We start from the raw sequence: 6,914 nt of genomic DNA, 5'->3' as shown, positions 1-6,914 counted from the left end.
GTGAAGACATCAAAACTATGAAATGACACATATGGAATCATGTAGTAACCAAAAAAGTGCTAAACAAATCAAAATATATTTTAGATTTTAGATTCTTCAACGTAGCCACTTTTTGCCTTTGTGACAGCTTTGCACACTCTTGGCATTCTCTCAACCAGCTTCACCTGGAATGCTTTTCCAGTAGTCTTAGATGAGTTCCCAGATATGCTGAGCACTTGTTGGCTGCTTTTCCTTTACTCTGCGGTCCAACTCATCCAAAACCATGTCAATTGGGTTGAGGTTGGGTGATTGTGGAGGCTAGGTCATCTGAAGCAGCACTCCATCACTCTCCTTCTTGTTCAAATAGCACTTACACAGCCTGGAGTTGTGTTGGGTCATTGTCCTGTTGAAAAACAAATGATAGTCCCACTAAGCCCAAACCAGATAGAATGGCAAATCGCTGCAGAATGCTGTGGTAGCCATGCTGGTTAAGTGTACCTTGAATTCTAAATAAATCACAGACAGTGTCACCAGCAAAGCACCCCCACACCATTACACCTCCTCCACCATGCTTCATGGTGGGAACCACACATGTGAAGATCATCTATTCACCTACTCTGCGTCTCACAAAGACACGCCGGTTGTAACCAAAAATTGCTCTTGTTTCTTGGCCCAAGCAATTATCTTCCTCTTATTGGTGTCCTTTAGTAGTGGTTTCTTTGCAGCAATTCGACCATGAAGGCCTGATTCACACAGTCTTCTCTGAACAATTGATGTTGAGATGTGTCTGTTTCTTGAACTCTGTCAAGCATTTATTTGGTCTGCAATTTCTGAGTCTGGTAACTTTAATGAACTCATCCTCTGCAGCAGAGGTAACTCTGGGTCTTCCTTTCCTGTGGCGCTTGATGGTTTATGCATTGCACTTGAAGAAACTTTCAAAGTTCTTGACATTTTCCGGATTGACTGACCTTCATGTCTTAAAATAATGATTGACTGACGTTTCTCTTTGCTTATTTGAGCTGTTCTTGCCAAAATATGGACTTGGTCTTTTACAGAATTAGACTATTTTCTGTATACCAACCCTACCTTGTCACAGCACATCTGATTGGCTCAAATGCATTAAGAAGGAAAGAAATTAACCTTTAACAAGACACACCTGTTAATTGAAATGTGGTCGAGGCGACTACCTCATGAAGCTGGTTGAGAGAATGCCAAGAGTGTGCAAAGCTGTCATCAAGGCAAAGGGTGGCTACTTTGAAGAATCTCAAATATAAAATATGATTTGTTTAACACATCCTATGTGCTGCTGCCCTATATAGATAGACATGGAATCATTGACCACTTTAATAATGGAACACTAGTCACTTTAATAATGTTTAAATAATGTTTACATAGAACACTAAAACAAACTCTTGGCATTGCCCGTGTATTCCTTTATGGCATTCCTGCGAGCTTAAGTATGTCGCCAAGTTTCACTTATTCCAGAAATACCATGAAATGTTCAAAAGCCGGGAAGACCACAGATATTTTCATAGATTAGGGGTCTGTCGCAGACCGCAATGAAGATCTATCAGGACATAGCAGTGACACACATTCAATCCAAAAGGAGAGATGCTGAAAAGCATGGTAGCATACAGTACCTGTATCACCAGAAGAAGCTCCCAGCCATACTTCCACGGGATCTTCGGTGTCAGTGCATGAGAATGCATTTCCCAAACTTCTAATGCCCGACAAGATGTTCTATGCATTCTGCAAGCAGTGCAGTGAGTGTGGTTTAAACTATCGCTACCAAGTGTACAAAGATCGGCTACACAACTTCAATGAACCCTAGCAAACCGAAATTGGTTCAGAAAAAATTCCCAGAACATTCTTCTGCTCACAGCAAATGTTCTCATAACCCAAAAACTGTCCAGTAGTGCTAATGATTATAGAATGTTTGTATAAAACATTCACCTGATGTTGGAAGATCGTTCCTAGAATACATTTAAGAGGATGGGTGAAATGATGGTGAATCAGCCAGTTACCAGTATTTCCCGGGGTTAGTTATGTTAGTTATGTCTAAGGTAGAGGATAATAGACCTGGCTTGGGAACTAAACATTGCAGGTTCAAACCTGACATGTGCAGACTATCAACATTTAAAGTGTAAAAAATGTTGTATGACTAAATGCTGTTCAAATATCACCTTGTAACGGGCCTACAACACAGTCCTCAAATACAAATTCCCATTAAATCTAGAGAAACATAATGGGGATGTATTTCAATCTGCTTTATTAACCTGTTGGGGCTAGGGGGCAGTATTGAGAATTTTGAAAAAAATATGTGCCCATTTTTAACTGCCTCCTACACCAACTCAGAAGCTAGGATATGCATATTATTACCAGATTTGGATAGAAAACACTCTGAATTTTCTAAAACTGTTTGAATGGTGTCTGTAAGTATAACAAAACTCATATGGCAGGCAAAAACCTGAGAAAAAATTATAATTTTGTGGCTGTACTATTTTTTTTTTGTCCTTGTTATTAGATACCACAGTGAGAAAGGATTCATTTTGCAACTCCTACGGCTTCCACTAGATGTCAACGATCTTTATAAAGTTGTTTGAAGCGTCTATGATGAACAGAGACCGGATGACAAGGAAGAGAAGTTGACCTCCCTGGGATGTCGTCACTTCATTATTGGCTGCACCTGCATAATCATGTGATGCGATACATTTTTCAAAGACGTTTTTCAAGACACAGGAGAGGTCGGGTTGAAACATTACTGATGTTTCACGTTAAAAATGGCTCTAAAGATTGATGCTAAACAACGTTTGACATGTTTGAACAAACGTAAATAGATTATTTTTTTTACTTTTCGCCGTGACTCCCCCCCCCCCCGCGCTACTTTTTAGTAGCCTACCGAAGCGCTAACAACTTGGAGTTATTTGGACATCAATTATGAACTTTGTTGAAAGAAACCACATTTGTAGTGAACCTGGGATTCCTGGAAGTGCCAATGGATGAAGATAATCAAAGGTAAGGGAATATTGACAATAGTAATTTGCTTGCTGAGAATTTTTTGATAATATTAGGTAAAACTTAAATATAACATTTTCTAAATGTTCTTGAAATATACTGAGGACCTTTAAGACAAGGTAAAATGTATATTGCGTAAGCATCAATGGAATATTATGTTAAAACCTCTTGAGGACCCCTTCGAGATAAAATCCCGTTAACGGGATTGGTTGGACAACAACCAGTGAGATAGCACGGCGCAAAATTAAAGAAAGAATTATCTCAAAATTAAAATGCTAGTATTATACGGCATTTTAAAGATACTCTACTTGTTAATCCAACCACATTGTCCGATTTCAAAAAGGCTTTACGGTGAAAGCAAAACATTAGATTATTTTAGGATAGCACCTTAGGGGAAAAAAAGCCTTTTTCCAAGCACGGATAGCCGTCACAAAACCAGATATACAGCTAAAATTAAGCACTAACCTTTGACAATCTTCATCAGATGACACTCCTAGGACATCATGCTAGACAATACATGCATTTTTTGTTCGATCAAGTTTATATTTATATCCAAAAACCCAATTTTTACATTGGCTCGTGACATTAAAAAAAGGTTTCCCCCTCATAACCTTCGGTGAATGGGCACATCAATTTACAGAAGAACTCATAAACGTTGACAAAATGTATAACAATTATTTAAAGAATTAGAGCTAATCTACTCCTTTATGCAACTGCTTTGTCAGATTTCCAAATAACTTTACGGAAAAAGCTCATTGTTCAATATTCTGAGTACAGAACTTAGCCTTCAATGCTAAGCTATACAGTTAGCCTACAACCACGGCGTCGACAAATCTCAAAAAATATGTTCGAAATATTTTCTTACCTTTGCTGATCTTCGGCGGAATGCACTTGGAAGGGCTCCCACTTCCACAAGAAATGTTCATTTGTTCTGCAAAGTCCATCATTTATGTCCAAATACGTCCGTTATGTTGACCCATCCAGAATACTTTACAATGCCATGAGGCGTGGACGCAAATCCATAGACCAAAAGTTCCATTACCATTTGTAGAAACATGTCAAACGATGTTTACAATCAATCCTTTAGGGTATTTTTTTACGTAAAATAGTGATAATTTTCCAACCGGACAATAGGTATTCATCCCAGAAGAAAAATAACGAACAGCGAACTCGCGTTCATGCGCGTCACGAGACACATGTCCTCAGACTGGCCACTGATCGACTGAGCCACAATTTTCTGCCCGGTAACAGGTGACGGATGAAACCAGTTTCTAAAGATTGTTGACAGCCAATGGAAGCCTTAGGAGGTGCAACGTAAACCCTATGTCACTGTAGTTTCTCAAGGGATTCAAAAGAAGAACTACATTTCTAATTTCTCCCACTTCCTGATTCAAACTTTCTCAGGTTTTTGCCTGCCATATGAGTTCTGTTATACTCACGGACACCATTCAAACAGTTTTAGAAACTTCAGAGTGTTTTCTATCCAAATCTACTAAAAATATGCATATTCTATTTTCTGGGCCAGAGTAGTAACCTGTTAAAATTATGTACGTGTTTCATCTGGTCGTGAAAATATTGCCTGAACGCTATCCCTGCAAACAATAATGAGTCGTTATGACATCCCTGGGATGTCACGAAATGGTCGCCAGGATGTTGTGTCATGGTCAGCCGGAGATTTTGTCAACTTCTCGGTTGGTTCTGGATACGTCCCCAAGGATGTTTTTAGGAGGTTATTGGGACATTGTGTCATGGTCCCCTGGAGGGTTAGTCTAGTTTGTCCCGGGGACATCCCTGAGGACGTTTTTAGGACTTTCTTGAGATGTGTCATGGTCCCCTGAAGGCCCCCTTAACGTTCTTGGGACGTTGTATCATGGTCCCCTGGAATTAACTTACATATTTGACACACTTTGACATTCATGATTACATTGTGATATTTATTCATACAGTAATTATTATTTAACTGGAATTTCAACCCACAACCTCTTGGTTGAAGGCATTCAAATGTTCTGCTACCATGTCTGTATCAATGACTGATTTCACTTCAATGTAAATCTCAGCTCTGTTAAAAATACACTGAAGAAAAACTGTTATATTTATAATAGTGATTCAGGAGTAACATTAAAACAGAATAATAAAATGAAATTAAAATGGATGGCCCTCCCTTCAGCAAAATATATTTGACCTAAAACCTCCCTGATTGCTTTAAAAAACAAAAAACAAGTGACTCTCCCCTATACCCAAAATAATAATTAAAACTAAGTGGATAGCAGAGAACATGTCTACCTTTTACCCTCATTTCTTGGACAGACCAGAGCCTTAGATATGCAGTTTAAGAAACTATTATTCGTCCTGTAAGCATTAAATGGCAATGCAGGAATTTTGATAGTGTACAGGGCTGCGTGCCAGAAGGTTGTGGGTTCGTAAACCACTGTGGATAAGAGTAGAGGTGGAAAAATCTCCTTTACAGTAAAAGCATTTCATGAATCGATCATCGTATTCGCAAGTCAAATCAAATCAAATCAAATGTATTTATATAGCCCTTCTTACATCAGCTGATATCTCAAAGTACTGTACAGAAACCCAGCCTAAAACCCCAAACAGCAAGCAATGCAGGTGTAGAAGCACAGTGGCTAGGAAAAACTCCCTAGAAAGGCCAAAACCTAGGGAGGAACCAGGCTATGAGGGGTGGCCAGTCTTCTTCTAGCTGTGCCGGGTGGAGATTATAACAGCACATGGCCTAGATGTTCAAATGTTCATAAATGACCAGCATTGTCAAATAATAATAATCATAGTAGTTGTCGAGGGTGCAACAAGTCAGTAACACAAGAGTAAGTGTCAGTTGGCTTTTTCATAGCCGATCTTTGAGAGTATCTCTACCGCTCCTGCTGTCTCTAGAGAGTTGAAAACAGCAGGTCTGGGACAGGTAGCACGTCTGGTGAATAGGTCAGAGTTCCAAGAAGAAATTGCCTTTTATAAACATTTCATGCAAATCTACGTCCTTTTACATATTAGAGAAATATTTTTTTATACCACACAAATTACCGAAATTACAGGCTAAGAAGGATAGAGAGATAGGCCTATGTGTTCATCTTATCATCATTTCCCAATGCTAAATCAGTGTGGCTTGTTTACAACAAAACTGTCCCTGTTTGCAAATAATTCAATCTGAGATGTCATTAGGAATCTGGTACATTCAAAAGTTAGGCCTACCTTTCCGCTCTGATGCATATGGGGATATCATTGTTTCATTTCTTTGACATTCAGATGCTGAGCTACAACCTTCTATAGCCGAGGAGACAAACAATGGACTTTCCTTGAGATGCAATCTAATTCTGTCACTATCAATTGATTAAGCTATTCACTTTCTGTACAATAGAATAATAATAAAATAATAATAATAAACCCAGACAGCTTTTAGAGAAACACTTGTGACCGTCTCTCGTTAGGTTAAGCCATGGAAGAAGAGTAGCCAGCAGTTAAAACTTAAATGTTTCTGCGTTGGTAAATCTACTCTGTCTGGGGTGGAAAGGTAGGCCTAACTTTTGAAAGTACCATGCTCAGATTCCTAATGACGTGATTCATTTCATGACTCTAGGTCACACAGGGTGTGGGGAAAGGGAGCTGACCTTTCAAAGTTCGCATTTTCAATCGCTTGTTATAAACTGGGCAGTTCGAGCCCTGAATGCTGATTGGCTGACAGCCGTGGTATATCAAACCGTATACCACGGCTATGACAAAACATGCATTTTTACTGAACTAGTTACGTTACTAACCAGTTTATAACAGCAATAAGGAATCTCGGGGGTTTGTGGTATATGGCCAATATACCATGGCTAAGGGCTATATTCAGCGTCGTGAAAAAGAACAGCCCTTAGCTGTGGTATATAGTCTATATACCACACCCCCTCGTGCCTTATTGC

Source organism: Salmo salar, chromosome 21, assembly GCF_965601325.2.
Source record: "Salmo salar chromosome 21, fSalSal1, whole genome shotgun sequence".
NCBI lineage: Eukaryota > Metazoa > Chordata > Actinopteri > Salmoniformes > Salmonidae > Salmo > Salmo salar.
Note: the sequence above shows the minus strand (reverse complement) of the source record.